Raw genomic sequence first — 18,495 nt, forward strand, 5'->3', positions numbered from 1 at the left:
GGTGGGGTGGGACGAAACTTTTGAAACTTTTGAAACCGCCGTGCTTTAATCTCATTTAAATTTTGTGCAAATACTTCCTTTGAATAAAAGAGCAGAATGATAGAAGAATATTTGGGGTGGAAAAGTGGAATGAGCATTACAAAGCTTCACGAGACTTTATATAGAGCATCTGAGATTTTCTTTTATCCAGGCATTTTCTAATTAGATGCAGCAAATTTTCTATAGTGGCAATTTTTAATTGGATATCACTTGATTCGTATTCGATCTAACACGTCCGGTTAATTCTTTCGAGCCAAATTATCTAATTTAATGAATGAATTTCTTCGTTTCTCTTTTATTACCGAGTATTAGTTTCAATCTGCTTCTATTTTTATATAATAACAATTGCGTAATATATAATACGATATAAAGAGTGATTTATCGTCAAAGAAATTCCTATATAATCTGGATATATTATATAGGCGTACGTTCATAAAAGTGTCAAACAATTCACTTACATATAAGTGTACAACAATTCATAACGCACAGCTTGAGCGAGTTAAAAACAGTTTTCCTATCGAGGAAAATTTTTTTCATAAACGCAAATAAAGTTAAATTTAAATAGGATGGTAGTTTTATTGCAGTATTGCTGCTCACTTGTACTGTGCTACTCCGAGCTCTCTGTTTAATCTCTCTCTCTCTCTCTCTCTCTCTCTCTCTCTCTTCTCTCTCTCTCTCTCTCTCTCTCTCTCTCTCTCTCTCTCTTGTCAGAGTTCAAGGAGTTTAAGGAGTTTGAGAAGAGTGTCCTCTCTCTTTTCATATTATGCGTGTAGATGTAGAGTTACGTAGGCAATAGGCATGTTTTATCGCGATGAACGAAAAGAGGAGGAAATATTTTATTAAATACAAAGCGATCAAGAGAGAGAAAGAGGGAGTCGTGACATTCGCGCCTACCTTTTTACTTAAACTTGATTTAATTATGCAATATCTTAATAAAGAAATATGTTGATATAGATGCTCGACGAAGCCCATCTTTTGAAATTAACGATGGCGCTTATGGCGCGTCGCCGACGCGTCGCCACGCTCGTTAACGTCATTTGCGAAGTGAACACAAAGGGAGAGAGCAGAGTTTGAAATGGAAATTAAAGTGATGTCTTTTCGATCATACACGTACACACACGTGCACACACGCACACACGCACACGCACACGCACACATACATATATGAATTTGAAAAATTCTAAGCGGACGCAACACATTCTCATAATTTATCTATTATGTTAAGTGTATTAAATAATATCTCAAGTAGTATATTTTAAATAATAAGCAACACACTCGCATAATTATTATGTAAAAGATATACATTTAAATATCGTGTTAAAGTATTATATTTATAATTCGTGCCTAAAATGTATTTAAATATAAAAGATTATGTATTTAGAAAAGAAGGGATTGATTGTAGAAAGTAAGGGATTGATTAAGAGATTTATTCATATCATTTTTAATAGATATATAAATATAAAACATTACATAATACAAAAACATAAAAAATACATAATAAAGCAACGTGACAATTAATTATCAATTCATAAAAGTATTTTACAATTTTTAAGATATCGTTGCTTTATATAACTTAAATATTTTCGGCTTATAGCTCATAGACTTTCGATTCGTCGAGTCGATATTTATAAACTTTCATCTATTATTTAAGTGTCAAAAAGAGATGATCAATGCTAAATACATTTTGTGGGTCACGATGTATATTTAGGAAATTTATTTGTTACATTCGTAGCTTGTGCTCCGGTTTGCCATTTTATTTATAACTTGACTCAAATGTCATCCGCGAAGAATGTCATTCAGTGAACTAATAGGTGCCGAACAATCGATTCAGTGATTTCTCTGTTAATTTATGTACATGTTCCGTTCAATATTAGACTTGAAAACACACGAATTTCATTGGTATTGAGAGAGATTAGATGTGAAATAACAAAATAACAATGTAATTTTTCTAGGATTTAATTAGGATATTATAAATCGTAAACGTAACGATATTATTATTTATTGCCTAGTTTTCCAAGTTTTTACGCGAGTCCTACAATTTCGGTCGGGTTTATAATTTAAAAATCGTTACGAGTACCTACGTTACGAGCACACTTTGACACTTTTGAACAGGAAAAATTAATTCAAGATTGATTAAAGAATTTGAAGGAATCGATTATATCGGTTTGCTTGCAAAGTGCATGGAGAAAAATTGAGAGAGACTTTTTTTATTCCACTGCGCAAAAGATTTGCGGTAGTATCTAAATTTATTCAGCATTTCCGGTTTAGAATAGACTTATCGAATAAAAATGTATAGCATCATTCGAGAATATAGATCAACGTATCTCATATCCGATCCAAAGAATTCGGATCAACATATTGTTAAAGTTATTACGTGAAGAAAATTTTTCCTCGTAAATCTGATATATGCGACCAACTTTTACGAAAGTTGTTTGCTTCTATTTTCCAAGTAAAGAATGCGTCGGCATTTTGCCTCCTATATATCGCTATATTGCATCTGTGTGTGCGTGTGCGTGTGTGTGTGTGTGTGTGTGTGTGTGTGTGTGTGTGTGTGTGTGTGATGTATTCCGTTTTGCATAGCGACTGACAATGAGCGACAGGAAGCTCGCTCCGACGGAGTCATCGCTCGCATTCGTTGTTTAGGCAAATGATGGAGGCAGAGGCAGGTAGCTCGTTGGGGTAGGCCGTCCCCGGGTTAAGGGGGATAATCGTATCGAGCCAGTGAACGCGGCTCGAGGCCTTTATCCCACAATCCCGGGGAAAACCCTGGACTTTTAAGGGGTTGGCCTCTGTGTCCTGGAAATAAACGCGCAAAGAAGCTACTGGAGCAACCTGCACGAGGGTGGACCGAGGTTGCCAGCAGGTGGCAGGTTCGCCGCGTATCGATTTCTTACGAATCTACCCGGGCTCGGAATCGCTGGGGTGGTTCACGCAAGCGGCTCGACGAATCTACGTGATCGTTCTCGCAAAGCTCGGATAGCGGTAGCTAGTCGTAAGATCCGCATCACGCACCACTGTGTGATCGGTTGTTTAACCATTATTTGGTTAAAGCGACAAGAGACCTTTCGCTTTAGAGTAACTATCAGCAAGTGTTAGCCTGCGTACTCACAAGTGGTTGCTCAACGGAATACATATACCAGCCAGAAAAATTACAATTTATCATTCTCGTACACGTACATACACGTGTTTATTACACGTGTGTAATTCTCTCACATGCGTAACGTTTATACGCGTATATGCGAGAAATATGCCAGAAGAAAAGACAAAATGGCGATGGATTACAAAGCTGCCTCTAATATTTTATTTGTGTGTAATATTATATACATAACAGAAATTTATATCCCGCAGCCAATATTATGCGCCAACTAACTTTCGTTTGGAAATTATATTTTTATATAATTTCTCTGAAATTTTTTCTTACGTTTACGTATGTACGTACGATATTTAAACAGTGATAGAGTAACAGTGATAGAAAAACAGTGATAGAGTAACGATAAATTGTATTGTATTGTATAAAGGATGTATCGCGTCTTTCAGATAAAGATATTAAAAATTTCACGATTCTAACTCTTTCATTCTTTTATAACGTACAATTCATAAATATGTGATTTTTTATGTTTTACCTACTATTAAAAATTATTCCTTCTAAAAAGCTTCTAAAGGGATTCTGCGAATATATTTGTCGTATACATTGTTTGGAGTGAAAGGATCAGAAAATCTCAATTCTTTCATGAGATTGGTGCAATATAGTATTGTTAGTAGTATAACCATTTGACTCTAGGGACCCATTGGAATGAGGAGAGAAGTAATCTCGGCTAAGACGACAATTTATCTATTACAAAGTTTCTATAGAATGTCTTTGAACATTGATAGATTAATTGGCAGATTCTGTTCTATTTTAGAGACAAATTAATATATACGTGATGTATTATAAAGAGTTGTCACAATCTTCCAAGATCTTTTAGGAGGTTTATTCTTCACTACACTGACATGATTATCGAATTATTTATTGTAACAGGTGTATTGGTAGGTATTTTCTTACATATTTTCTTACATCGATCGATATATACATATCTATATGAAAAATCGTATTCGACCTTCTTAGATCAAGCTCCTTAGATTTATCATTGATCTCATCATCTATTTTCTATTTTATTCTTATTATTGTTAACGCGCCGTTCTTATTACTGTTAACGTCGAAAACATTCGAGTATCATATGCGCGACACTGCTGGTTGTTGCTCTCCGATTATCGCGCTTTTCTTTAGAAGCATAGAATGAATAAAAAGGCGAACTTGTTCACCAACGGACAAGTTTGTTTGGTCGCCTGAAAAGAGGATAAAGATTTTTGGTGAAACAGACAGCCTAAAAATTATATCTTAGACGATACAGTTACCGTATAATCGCGTTTGCGTATGAAAGGTCAGGGCATGCCAATCTTCGTTCGAGTCGATCTGTGTGCAAATGAAGAAGGACCATCGTGGAAAGCGCAGAATAAAGATTGCGGGAGTCTAGTGACGTAAACAATGACCTGCATGTCGGTCCCGGTTATTTTCGTTTAGCTTGCTTCGCAATTTCCGATTCTATCCCCATCCTTCGTCCCGGCCTCGCGCGTCCTGTTTCGCGAAAAATTCTCGCCTGGTTGCCGATGATTGTATTAAATTTATGACACTCCGACACACCTGGTGTTGTAATCTTTCCCACGCGAGTGCAAAATTGAGCCTTGATCATCGATAATCTCGTTACGAGTTTCGATGGAACACGAGTGTCAATCTTGGCGTTTCGCTGGAAAAAAATGAAAGAGAATTGTGCCATCAGAATTTTTATCTCCGAGTCGTATATAATTAGGTTACGATTTCTCTTATATCATTATGGTTAATAGTTTTGGGCAATTCTCTGATGAGATTCATTGATCTGCAACAAGATTATATATCTAGAAAACATTTTATCATCTAAGTACGTGTTAAACTAAAAGAAAAAAAAACAACCAATGTTTCTTGTTAGAGATGTTCAAATAATGATACTATAGTTTCAATCATAATAGTAGATTTGGTCTTGACGGACAAGATTTTTGCAATTGTACGAATTGTACAAGCATGGCAAGCTGTGGGGCATAGTGAAATATGACACTGTAATAATTATTTCACTTTTAGAAAACTGTCGAAAATAATTTTCTGTAATTGAAATGTTTCTTCTCTTATATATTATGCTTTTTTTTTTAGTTTAGATATGTATATAGACCTGTAATTGAAAATTACAGCATAGAAGCCAGATTATGCCAAGGAACCATCTCATTAATTTTTTCATGTGTTTTATATGCGTTACATATATATTTTGTTAGACATAGTTTATTGGCAAATTCTAAGAATAGTAAACGTGAAGAACTGTAAAATTAGTTTATCAAATATTCTGTTGGAGTGGGGAAAAAAAATCGAGGCTACCCCTAGTGTTATCTATATTTGTAAAAAAATTTGTATTTTTCTAATGCGTATGTATAATTAAATTTACAATTTACGAAAGAGATATTGAGCACACGCTACCAGATCGGGGAAGAAAAATTATCTTTGGTGTGTGTGTGTGTGTGTGATATCTTGTTTTCCAGAAATTGTCTAGTGTATTATTTACTTTATTGAGTGTAAAAGAACGCATTGAATTCATGGCAATGTAACAATTCGTAGTACAAATGCGTTTATTCGTTTGTTCACTGGAATTTAGTGATGGTACTAACCGGTAGTAGTCAATGTAATATTCATGAGCGGACTACAAAGAGAATATATAGTACATACTACTAGCATTGCGTATATCGTAGATTATTAAGGTAAAATGAAAGGACCGATTAATGCTCGTGGATTCTCGTATAGCGGGTTACCGAATACAATTTGCTCGCTAACATAAAAAATTGAGATCACGTGGAACCAGAGAGCGGTTTCGGCTTACGGTAAATTATGTTGCTGCTGGCAGGAGATAATAAATTATTTCTCAGACTTGCGTCAAGTTCTTATAAAGTCGAGAATAGTGTACTTGATATACTAATAGCTAACTAGAAATAAATAAAATTTAAACACGAGTAAACATATTATTGGTATTTAACTGATTTGTGAGTAAAATTTAAATACATTTTACTGGTATTTCCTACTTTTTTGTTTTTTATTTTAAAACGTTTCGTTATAAATTTGGATAATTATCAGTTAATCGATCGGTGGCATAGTTGTAGTACGTTTTTAATATTATGAATATATTATGAAATGTTAAAAACTAAAATAACGATTTTTTTGTCAATTTTTTATTTGATCATTACAATTTTTTTTGCAATTTTTTAAATTTTTAATGAACTTAGGGCTAAGTGTTACATATGCAAATCTGCTAGAGTACTGGCTTTCTGTCGTTATTGTTATGGTTGTTATTATTATTATTATTGATTAGAAATCTAGGAACTTAATCAAACTAAAATTGCTCGAAGTGTGCACGAGTAAGCAAATTCTGAAGCGTATTCTATTTGACTGCAATCATTATTATTACAAATGCGCACAATTTACAAAATGAGATGACCTTGAACTTTGATTTAACGGGATTGAATGTAATCGTCGAGTCCAAATTTTCAATCTTTAAATACGCATCGGTATTAAACGCGATGAACAAACTGATTGTCGAGTGCATCCTGTCTGACAAGATGCGGGCGTCTTTACTTACTTACGCCATCAGAGTAACTTACAAATGGACCGTCGTGCAATTGTCGGCGGAAGACGCTTGTTATATCCCCTCAACCGAACCTAACCAATCGTTATTATCTTAACTCACGATCATTGCACGGTTCAATATCTCTAACTACAGCGAGGCAATCCGCGATTTTTTTTCATCTCACGCGTTTTGCCTTTTGATTTTTAAAGATTGTAATCTTTATATATATATATATATATATATATATATATATATACATATATATATATATTATAATAATACATTAAGCGCACGCGCGTACAAACACACATTAATCGATATCAACAGATTTAAGGTAAATGTACCAATGTCGGGACACTTAAGACCTAATATGTCTGGACACCTTTATCACTTTTGTTTCTTTTAGAAGAAGATTATATGTAAGTCTCATCGTATTAAAAGTTGAATAAAATTTGGTATCTGCCAAGGTATAATAACTTTAGTAAGTAAGAAATTAAATTGTCGCGAATATGTATATAATGAAGTAATGTACATCGCAATTTGCGAGTTTAATTAGCGCCGAGTAAAATGCACAGCACAAAGAGTGACGTTAACCGTGCAAAACTTTTTCGTCTCCAGGGAAAGCTGACCTTCTGTGAGGAATGGACCGATCGAACTGCGTGTTACTTGTCCCAATTGTGCCTATGCGTGTAGGGGTATGCGGGTATATATATCGCCCACGCGATACGCGCAGATCCGTTATTAAGCACAGGAGGCAGGGAGTCTGGGAACTGTCGGTTTTATTGATGTGAGATTTAACACATAGAACACACCCACGGTTTGTACCGACCCCTTCGTACCGTAGTTTGACTTAATAACTACACGTCAGAATAATTCTGATACGACTATGTCAGTGCCGCGAGTTTTAATTGAAATACTAAGACGTGATATATAGACCTAGAGCGCGTCGAGAAAATTTCAGAGAAGGGCAAAAAGAAGAAAAATGTCTCTCTAATTCGAGCGTAGCGCAATCTCCGATCGCGTAATTATTCCAACTCGTGATAATTCCAACTCTGAGCAATTTCAAGTTGAGCGCTTAAATTTCGTCTTCACGTGCAATTTTGTTTCATCGGTCTTCCCAAGTTGCGTCGTTGCTGTCGAGATTGTTCTACGGAATAACGATATCTCGAATAACGATTTCTCGAATGTAGCGACATTCCTATAAACTATATAATTTTTTAAATTATTTTATTATTTTATTTTATACACTTCATGTCCATAATCATTTCGACTATGATAGTTTTTATCTGATGCCATTATATTATATATAAATAATGTTATATAATTTATATATATATATATATATTTAATTTATATATATATATGTATAAATTTGTCACGCTATATTTTGTCCACCAAACATTTTTATCTCCAAAAATATTATTTCTAGAGAAAAATGTTTTAAGTAAAAATTGTTTGGTTTGATGGGGGATACATGATTCTGATGCAAGTCATGTCATAGATGTCGTTTTCAAGTTTTAAAGGCGATTAATTTTTTAAATGAAAGCTGATTTTTTTCCTTGAGATAAAAGTTAATGATCTCGTCGAGACGTTTTCAAAGCACTATAATAAAGCTCTCTTTCGTTAAGAATTTCCTGAGATATTTACAATTTTTTTATAATATTTTAAATATAAAATATAAAATCTCTCGTGAAGTATTCATTTTTCTATGACTTTACCTTCATACTTTCATACGTAAAATAATGAAAGGAAGCGAATAATAATATTAATTTTTCCATTTACAATTTTGCAAAATTGAATGCGTCTACAAAATGCAATCGAATTTTTAAAAATAATGTTTCTATTTTTTTTTTACAACAATTGATTCCTTTCATTATTTTACGTATAAAAGTATGAAAGTAAAGTCGAAAAGTAAATACTTCGCGAGATATTTCATATTTTATATTAAAAATATAACAAAATTTTAAATATCTCAGGAAATTCTTAACGAAAGAGAGCTTTATTATAGTGCTTTGAAAACGTCTCGACGAGATCTACAACTTTTATCTCAAGGAAAAAATCAAGTTTCACTTAAAAAATTAATCGCCTTTAAAATTTCTTGAAAATGACATCTAGGTATGACGTGACTCGCTTTGGAATCATGTGTCCCCCTTCAAACCAAAGAACTTTTTTGAAACATTTTTCTCTAGAAACAATATTTTTGGAGATAAAAATTTGTCACGCTTTATTTTGTCTACTGTATATATAATATAATATATTATAATATAATATAATATAATATATATGTTTCTTACATCGATATAAAACTTACTAAACTGTTGGTTAAACTGTTTAGATAAATTTATAGCGCTGATACTAATTTAAACACTCTAATTGTACAAAATGCAACTTGTAAAGAATTACTGATATCACTTTACTTTTCATGTAATTGATAATTACCTGTTCTGTACTCAGTAGATCAATTGTAGAGATAAGTAGCTGAGTCTGGAAATTAATTATTGATGAGCTATCAGTAGAGTACCGTACCCCGAGCACCTTCAGATAAGCTCGAAATAGGTAAATCACAGCTACCATAATTTAGTCGACGCAAATACGCAAAAGCTATTTAACCATAATTGGCGATATCAGTGATGAAATATAATATATTACAAATAATATGATGTATATATATCATATATGTTTAATTGAAAGCACAAAAGTATTACGAACGTATTATTTTTGCACGGATATAACATCTCGTAGATCCATTGCGTTGAAATAAATGATTGACAATATATTTATAGATTAATAACAAATATATAGATTAATATATTTAATCTTGGAATCGTATTATTTATTAATTTATTTAATTTTGAGATACATATAAATTGCTCGAAATTTACAGAATAAATATAATTAGAAAAAATAGGAACTAGAAAATATATCTAATAAAGAAAGCCAGCTCGGCAAAAAGTGATAATAATGAAGTGTTTTTCGTGAGAGAAAAAATGTGTTCAAAATTTTATAAAGATGTTATCGTGTTACACTTTTTGTCGAGCTTTTTTTTGATAGACAAGTAAAATTTTCAGGAATTTTAATAAGAACATCATGAGGATATGATAAAATATTAGAATTTTAGCATATCAAAATACATTATAATTAATTAAATTTAAAAGTTTCAATAAACAGCGAAAAATAAGGAAAAAAGAGAAAGAGGCAAAATAAATATAAAACAAGTATGTTTGTTGATGCTTTTAGAATATATAGTTTTTAAATATTTTCATTTTTTTGTATCTCAATAGACTGAAAGACCGGAGAAAAAGAAGATATTTATATATTTACATATCTGTATGAAATAAAAATAAATTAATATCTGTAAAACAGGAATAGGAAATAATTGTTAATATTTAGATTCGTTTCTTTATTTCTTCTTCCCAAGTTTTTGTTAAATAGAATTTGAGATTTGTATGTCTGGCCTTCTTTCAGGATTAAATATTTTATATGTATATAAACTGGTGAAATAATAATAGGCAGATATTTTCATATACCACACATAAGAAAAAGTATAAGAAAAATTAAGAAATATAAATATGGACATCTTATAACTAGATATTTTATAACATATCTCAATAGATTGATTTAATAATGTCACTATATGTTAATAACGTCTCTTTTCTTTTCTGCTCTAATTTAGATTATATATTTGATTGTTACAGAATCATAGTAGTAAAGAAATAAATTGAAAAATTTGATTAAAGTTTATTCTAACGTAGAGAACTTTTTTGAAATAGTAATAAAAAAAAAAATTAAATTGAATAACAAATAAGATGTTCGATGCGCGTAACAATTATTTAATCGACTCGATTATTTATATATTACAGAAAATATCCAAGCGGGAAGGAGCATCTTCGCATCGAGGGAACATCCCTGGACATCCCGAGCAGCCTGAGAGGAAGTGGAGGCCTAGGAGAGGCATCAGGCGCCGGCGGAACAACATGCGGTAAATATAATTGGTTTATACATATTGTATCTTTTTGCGGAAGGTTTATCCAATCGGTTTTTCAACCGGATAGTTAGAGAGTAAAAATTAGAAAAGTTTAATTTTTGTAATTCTTGTTCAATAAATAGAGTAGTTTCAAGAAATTGAACGTGATTTTTTTTTAAATTAAATTTGTTTAACGAATTAAAATATAGAATTTCGTGTTTTATGTTCGGTAATTATTTTTCGAAATACTGACTGTTTCTTTTCTTTCCCGCTCTAATTTGGATTATATATTTGATTGTTACAGAATCATCGTAGCGACGTTGCAGATACAGCTCCGCTGCTGCGCATCGGGGTCGGTGAGTCATAAGTTACTTTTTGCTTGAATTTTCGAGGTAATAGATCTGTAAAGAAAAATATATATATATGTTATATATGTACAAAATTACGACAATAATTATCCAATTCAAACTAAATTACTAAATACAGGTAATTATCTATTTACCAAACTATATTTTGTAGATCATTAAAATAAAACAAGATTAACAATAATTCGTTGCAATTTTACATTTAATAGCTCTAAAAATTACGGCAGGGCATGAATTCTGCTTTGTCCATGATATTTTAAACAAGAATCCAAATTTCTTTTCCACGTGTGTAATTTCTTTCTATAGGCATCAACAATTCGTTATTTTGCAACACACCGAATGCGATATGTTTTAAATCTCTCATGGGAGTCACAAAAACTATATTGTGCAAAAGAAGAACTTAACTAGTTTTGAATTTCATGGGTGCTATCTGGCAATTCATAAAACATGATTATTTAATTCTCAATTAATAAATGATATAACAAGAAATAATATAAGAATTATAAAAATAAAAAATATTATATGTTTGCACGTTGTTTGTCTCAATCAAGTTGTCTCCTAGAAATCATTCTATGTGCTATACGTGTTCGATCAACGTGCTAATATAAATACGGGTACAGAACTACAGAACAGCACGTAGCAGCATCTCATCTGCAACCTCAGACCAGCGTCTCATTCTCTCTCTCTCTCTCTCTCTCTCTCTCTCTCTCTCTCTCTCTCTCTCTCTCTCTCTCTCTCTCTCTCTCTCTTTCAACATTCAGAACGTCCCCAAAAAGTGCAGATAATAATATTTATTTTTTATATAAAGACAACGCAATAATGCGTTTACAAATTAATATTTCAAAATGCAAAACCTTTCAAGCATAATTTGTATAAAAGGCTAAAAAGCACGGCACTTTTTTCCGCAACAAAGATTCGTTTCCAGATTGGCACACTCGATAGATTCCTGCCTCGATAGATTTAGAGTAGATATTTTATTATCCGTTTTGACCAAAAGCGTACTTTTTTAAGTCAAACTACGACCGAGTTTCCTCAATTGCAATTCTCTTTTTTTGTTTTTCTTTATCTTTTATTTTTTTCTTTGCAGGATTCAAGCGTAGCGAATTATTAATCTCCCGATGTGTTCCATTGCTATTCCGGCTATCCGATACTTTTGCCGTAAAGGCAGAAATATCTGTATATTTTCTAACATTTTGGAAATAGCGTAATATATTGTGTTGCACCAAATCAATATATAGATATACTTTTATCATAAAAGGATTATTATGCGAAATCACACAATATTGATTCTGAGCTACATGTAGAGCTACGTTAAATAAGATTCAGCCAATTTGAAAGTAAGAGAAAACAGGCTTGTAGCAACTGTTACATAAAGACGTATCTGTGCTCTTTAATGGAATATCAAGTATCACGTAACCACGAACGTGCCTCTTGGATCGATGGGCATTACGTCGAACGTGGATCGCTTGCCGATTTTACTGATAAAGTAGAACGTACCGAGCAAATTCATAGCATGTACCGTCTCGTATCGTGAAATTTCAATTTGAAAAAAAATCTGTTATCTGTATTACTACGATATATTTAGTTAAGCCCGATAACTCAACTATCTCTTTGAAAAGTGTAAATTTTTATATCAATATCGACCATTTGCAATTATACATTATTAACTTACAAATTCTCTGACAAGTCCGAATTTGTCAAGAAACACGCTTTAATTCTTTTTTATAAAAACTTAATAATTATATATATATATATATATATATATTTATGTATATGTATAATACTTGCAATTGTTAATGTTAATCCGGTAATGCCAACTGTTTCAAGAACTTGAGATTCATAAAAATAATATTTTATATCGTAAAATATTCAAAGTCAGAATGATGGTGTTAATGACTCATAAAAATATTGGGAATAGCCTTGGTCGGAAAACGAGTAGCAGCTATAAGTTGTGCGCAACAAAACCAAAAATTTGGAATCTTTATTACTTAATGAGACTTTTCCTATTCTTTCTCTTTCTCTTTTTCTCTCTGGGATACCTTTGAGAGGACCATGCAATCGTAGATGGGATGTTGTTAAGTATTCTGCGCGCATTCCGTCGGGTCTTCCCGTTAATAACATCACGCATCCCGAACATTTTTCTCTCAAATACAAGATTCGACACCGACCTGTATATAAGGAGATCCCCTACGGGACCAAACCACGTAAACAGATGTTAAATTTTAAACAGATAATAACACACTGTCATATGATATTGTTACTTGTGTCACTTGCATGACACTGTTTGGTCGCTAGCCGCCTACGCAACCCAGTGTATCTGGGTCTTATTATAAAGCCCCTTGCACAATGCCAGGCAACAGGCAATAGGAACAGGGAATAGAAATCAGAAATCATGTATAAATGCAGAATAAACAGTGACACAGGCAATAGGCACAGAGTTTCCGTCACGTTGGAAATTCTGTGCCTATTGCCTGTTGCCAACCAATCATAGCATTCGAATTTTTTAGGTTGTAATTAACGATTTTTTGGTTATTTCCTGTTCCTATTGCCTGTTGCCTGGCATTGTGCAAGGGGCTTCATGCATCATCAGGTCACATTCATCAATAGATGAATGGACGATTCTGTACAACCTGAACTTCTCTACTAATGATATACAGATCGGTGTCGACTCTTGAATTTGAGAGAATGTATGGGCGATGCGACGCCTAGCGGCGTCGATGCAAACTGCAGGTAATACAGTTACCGCGCGGGCGTGTATCACTGGTGGCGTGAACCGCCACATTTGGCAAATGGTAAATTAAATAGAGATCAAATTAATATAAAATAAATTTCTAATGTATTCTTCAGGTGAGCTTTTAAGAGCTCTCATTTCTATATATGAACCGCATGTATCTAAACAGTTTTAATTTTTGAAAGAGGTGCACTACCTATTTATCTATGTTATGTTGAAAATTATCATTATACGAAGATAATAACTAATATTAGGTATAAGTAATCTTGACGCTAACGATCATCCGTTGTTTTTTTTATGCGCTATTATTCTTTTACTACGGTGACATTACACAGAGGAGAGACGTATTCAATTTTGAAAGTTTGAATATTATCTGTCTACCTCAAGCTACCTTGTAATACGATTAAAAAAACGACGCGGTACCCTTGGAAAAGTTAAGATGGCTTTAGAAACTCCAAATATCTTTGGCGAAAAAGCGATAATGTTCTCCTTCAAGCCAAGCAGTTCGGCAAAGGAAAGGATTCCGTATCTTGCTTCTCCTTTCGGAAACAGGATTATCCAAGCCAAGTGACCAAAAAAATCTGAGGTAGAGAAGATAATCCAATTCTCTTTTACGGATGTTATCAATGGAACAATAAAGAATATCCTTTTTTTCCGAGAGATATACACAATACTTGATTTACAAAACTCTAACAAACCACAACTTAATTCTCCATGCTGATTGAGTTATGTGGCGCAAATTGTTAATAAATTTCTGCTTCATTTTAGAATTGGATTTGTATTTAGTGCTTTAGATCTTGATCAGTATTTAAATTGAAATTTAGTAATTTGAGGATTGATGAAGCATTGGATTTTAATGATTTTAACATTTGTATTAATATCAGTATTCTGCATTTGTTATAAATGCACATGACTCTCTGACAATGAGTTTAATTTACATTTTAAATATTACACTGAGAAAAAAAATGTGTCAATCCCAAGAAATATTTAGTCCGATACGTTCAACTAAACATTTTAGTTAGTTAACTAAACATTAGTAGAATTAATTAATTCTTGATTAAAGAAACGAAATAAATTGTTGAAACAACTAATATTTAGTTAACTAACTAAAATGTTTAGTTGAACGTATCGGACTAAATATTTCTTGGGATTAACAATTTTTTTTCTCAGTGTAGAACCTTGCAACTTGTATTCGCGTTAATTATGATTAAATGTTTTGAACTACTTTGAACGCTAGAGGTCTCATCGGTTTGGAATAGAATTTTATCATATATAATACACGCAAAAAAATATTACCATTTCACAATTATTATGTTGTTGAGGAAGGATGAAAACACGGTTGGGATCACCTGGCATTACAAGACTATTGATTATGTATTACGATTGAAGAGAAATTTGTTTGCCCAAATATGGCTTGGTCATAAACGAGTGGTTAGTCTTAAGGGGGTTTCTGGGTTTGAAAGGTCGTAAAAGTATTTTTCAGGAATTTTTTTGTGGAGAAACGAAAAAAGCGAATAACGTTATAAATAACTTTGCATGTTCTTTTAGCCTTATTTTAATAATATAGGTACAATATTTTTATTTTGCAAGTAACAAAAATGCTCTTTTTTTTCTATGTTACATCCTGGTCACTAGATAAATGATTCTAGCTGTTTTATAGGTATGTGAAACGCAAAACAAAAAATTCTTTTTCAGGAGAAGCTTGGCTATGTCTAAACTAGAACTAAACCAATATTTCCATTCTGAATAAAATGGCGGCTTTTTTATAAAAAAATATTATAGTTTTTTTCAAAATTTTGTTAGCATTTTGTTAAAAGAAAGAAAAAAAAACTAATAAATGTATAATGTTTATTCTAGTTGAGATGATAGCCACATTTCTCCTGAATAAGGAAATTTTTAGTTTTTTGCATTTCAGATATCTGAAACAGCTAGAATCATTTGCACCGTCCATCATTTACACTTTCTAGTGACCAGGATATAACAGAAAAGAAGAGCATTTTTGTTACTTAAAAAATAAAAATATATTCTTAAAACAAGGCTAAAAGGACGTGCAAAGTTTAGCGTTATTCGCCTTTTTCGTTTCCCTATAAAAAAGAAAAATATTTACGATTTACGATTTGTTAAACCAGAATACTCTCTTAAAGGAAAAGAGAGGAACAATACAATGTTTATAAACTCAAAGCATAATTATGACAATATAATCATTAAAGTCACACAAGTCGCAAAATATTACCCATCCTGTATGACTACCTTAAAAAACAATTTATGATCAATGGAAGAAAGATATCTATTCTAAAAACATTTAAATAAGTATGTTTTTAACATAAAAACAATAATTACTTTAATGTAAAAATCTCTTATAAGATACTTTTATAGCATAAATTATGCTATAAGACAAAACTATAATAAATTTGTAGATACTTGTTTCTGTTAAAATTATCAAAAATTTAAATACGTATTCATGAATGCGATCTTTTCTATCTAACGATAAAAATTTTAGCTGATTAAATCTTACTCAATCGAAAATGGAATATTTTAAATTGCAATTAAAAAAGAACGATGTTGTGATTGTCGCATAAAGACCATAATATCGGTAAAAGACTAAAACGAAATTCCGGGTAATCCCTTTCCAGAAAATTGCTTCTTCTTGCTACCCTCGCGGTTGTAATCTCCGGGTAATAATTAAGTTATTTAAGGTTTACGGTGAATTACTGCAACCGGAAACGACAAATCCTACAAGTATAGAGAGAATATCTTTTAAAATGGTAAACGAAGTAGAGTTATAAAATAGTTTCAAGATATAATCGTAATTGGTTCATACAATTTTCATTATACAGGTATCAGATCCAAATCGATACCCAAATCAATTTAATCTTTAACAATTTGTTTATTATATTATAAAAAAATATAAGCTACAAATGGAATTTATCGATTCCGTCAAAACTGTAAATGCTACTAACTCGAGATAAAAATATTTTTGCGAAATATTTCTCGATAGCGCAAGTACTCGCAAGTAATTTTCTCATAGCATTTCATTACAACAAGAATACTATTCGAAAAATATTTTATTATCTCATTTTACTCCATAAAGCACCATCTCTTTAGAAATGCATTTTTATTCTTTCTCTTTTTTAACATTGTCATCGTGTTAAAAAAATTAAACTAATTTGATGTAAAAGGATAATTTAATGATAGAGATACGTAGAACGCTACTTTATGTTCGCAGATGGTTTATGTTTTCTTCACGAGATCACGCGAAGAATGTGAAATGTGATCAGTGCGAAATGCAATGAAAATGCAAAAACGATCGATATCGATACTAGTATACATATATGATGTTGATGGATTCAAATTCCAATGCTACAGAAACACGAGAATGGTTTTTACATTTATTCGTGACAATGGAGATGCAACAATTAAAAAGTAGATATCAAATATCTGTTAGGCACAATAAAAAGATATTATGAGTCACAACAGACTAGGAAAGTATTTGAAAATTTTATGTTTGTAGCACACATATAAAAACTTTTTGTGTCTATTAATGAATCTTTATTCTTGAATTTTTATCTTATAATGAGATATAGCAGTAGAAGCTATATGTACATTTGAAGCGATAAACATAACGATGATAACGTGCATATCGACAATTACAAAATCAATATTTTTATTTCTATCTTTTTATGCAAATTAAAGACTAAATTAATTCCTATTATAGAAAAATCATGCGTATGAAAATTAAGCAGCTTAAAACATTAAATTCAACAATTCGATTCGAGACACTTGATTAATAATTATAAGCGATACTTGTGCAAACAGGCAATTAAAACGTGTGTTTTTTTGTTACACAGACTGTCAACTCAGACTGTCTCTTCTGATAACATTTTATTTTGTGAAATAAAAAGAAGTATATTTATTTATAATTTATAAAGATATGAAAATATTATGAAATATTATCCGTCTATGTTATTAGAAAATCGTTAGGAAATAATAATTTGGAATATTAACGTCGTTATTGGAGCATTGCATGATTTTATAATCATGTGGGTAATAATACCGGCAGTTTCAATTATTCCGTTGGATTACTTGAGCAAAAAGAAACAAATCAATTTGCAAAGAAATATCGCAGATCACATTGTTAACATTGGAGACTTGCATCTCGAGAATCGGATCACAGCGGCGAGACACGAAACCTTTAGTGGCGTATCACGTGTTACAGAGCGGGTGGTGCTGCTGGTGCACGAAACACACTTTCGCGCGAACGTTCCCTCGGTAACAGTTAACTGGAGCTGCTCCGTCTCGGTCTACGATCTAGTCATTTAGCAGAAGGAACCGACTGGCGCGGAGCACGTCTATGCTGCTTATCGAAACAGGAAGAAATGACGGTTTCTTCGGGGGATTCCCAGGCTTGCCCGTGCGCTCGGGTGATTAAGGACCAAGGGATAAAGCTGGGTAGAGAGATACCGCCATGCGTTGTAGATGGAACGACGTGGGCGTGCGGACGAACGAAACCACGAGAGAGAGAGAGAGAGAGAGAGAGAGAGAGAGAGAGAGAGAGAGAGAGAGAGAGAGAGCAAGGACAACGTTTGAAGATTGGGTCGCTTGTAGGTATGAGCGCGCGGGCTTATGCGCGAGGCGTGCGCCACCATCACCACCACCACCACCACCACCACCACCGCCAGCACCACCAGCACCGCCGCCACTGCCGCCACCACCGCCACC

At 32.7% G+C, this 18,495-nt stretch overlaps 2 long non-coding RNA genes across 4 annotated transcripts; both read right to left on the reverse strand.

Annotated features, from left to right (window-relative positions):
* Window positions 1-4,030: 4,030 nt before the first annotated feature.
* LOC139781674 (uncharacterized) lies at window positions 4,031-7,893 on the reverse strand. Of its 3 annotated transcripts, none has more exons than XR_011720621.1 (2): window positions 7,346-7,893; window positions 4,031-4,823 (listed from the first exon to the last, which is right to left on the reverse strand). It is a non-coding gene; the product is annotated as an uncharacterized lncRNA (long non-coding RNA). The 3 variants fall into 3 exon arrangements; XR_011720620.1 differs by lacking the exon at window positions 7,346-7,893 and adding an exon at window positions 7,061-7,339; XR_011720619.1 differs by lacking the exon at window positions 7,346-7,893 and adding an exon at window positions 6,751-7,049.
* A 2,208-nt stretch (window positions 7,894-10,101) lies between these two features.
* LOC139781681 (uncharacterized) lies at window positions 10,102-18,293 on the reverse strand. The gene is made up of 2 exons (XR_011720622.1): window positions 17,930-18,293; window positions 10,102-11,081 (listed from the first exon to the last, which is right to left on the reverse strand). It is a non-coding gene; the product is annotated as an uncharacterized lncRNA (long non-coding RNA).
* Window positions 18,294-18,495: the final 202 nt, after the last annotated feature.

Source organism: Temnothorax nylanderi, unplaced genomic scaffold (genome assembly GCF_030848795.1).
Source record: "Temnothorax nylanderi isolate EJ_2023f unplaced genomic scaffold, tnyl_v1.0 TNYL_tig0354_pilon, whole genome shotgun sequence".
Taxonomy (NCBI): domain Eukaryota; kingdom Metazoa; phylum Arthropoda; class Insecta; order Hymenoptera; family Formicidae; genus Temnothorax; species Temnothorax nylanderi.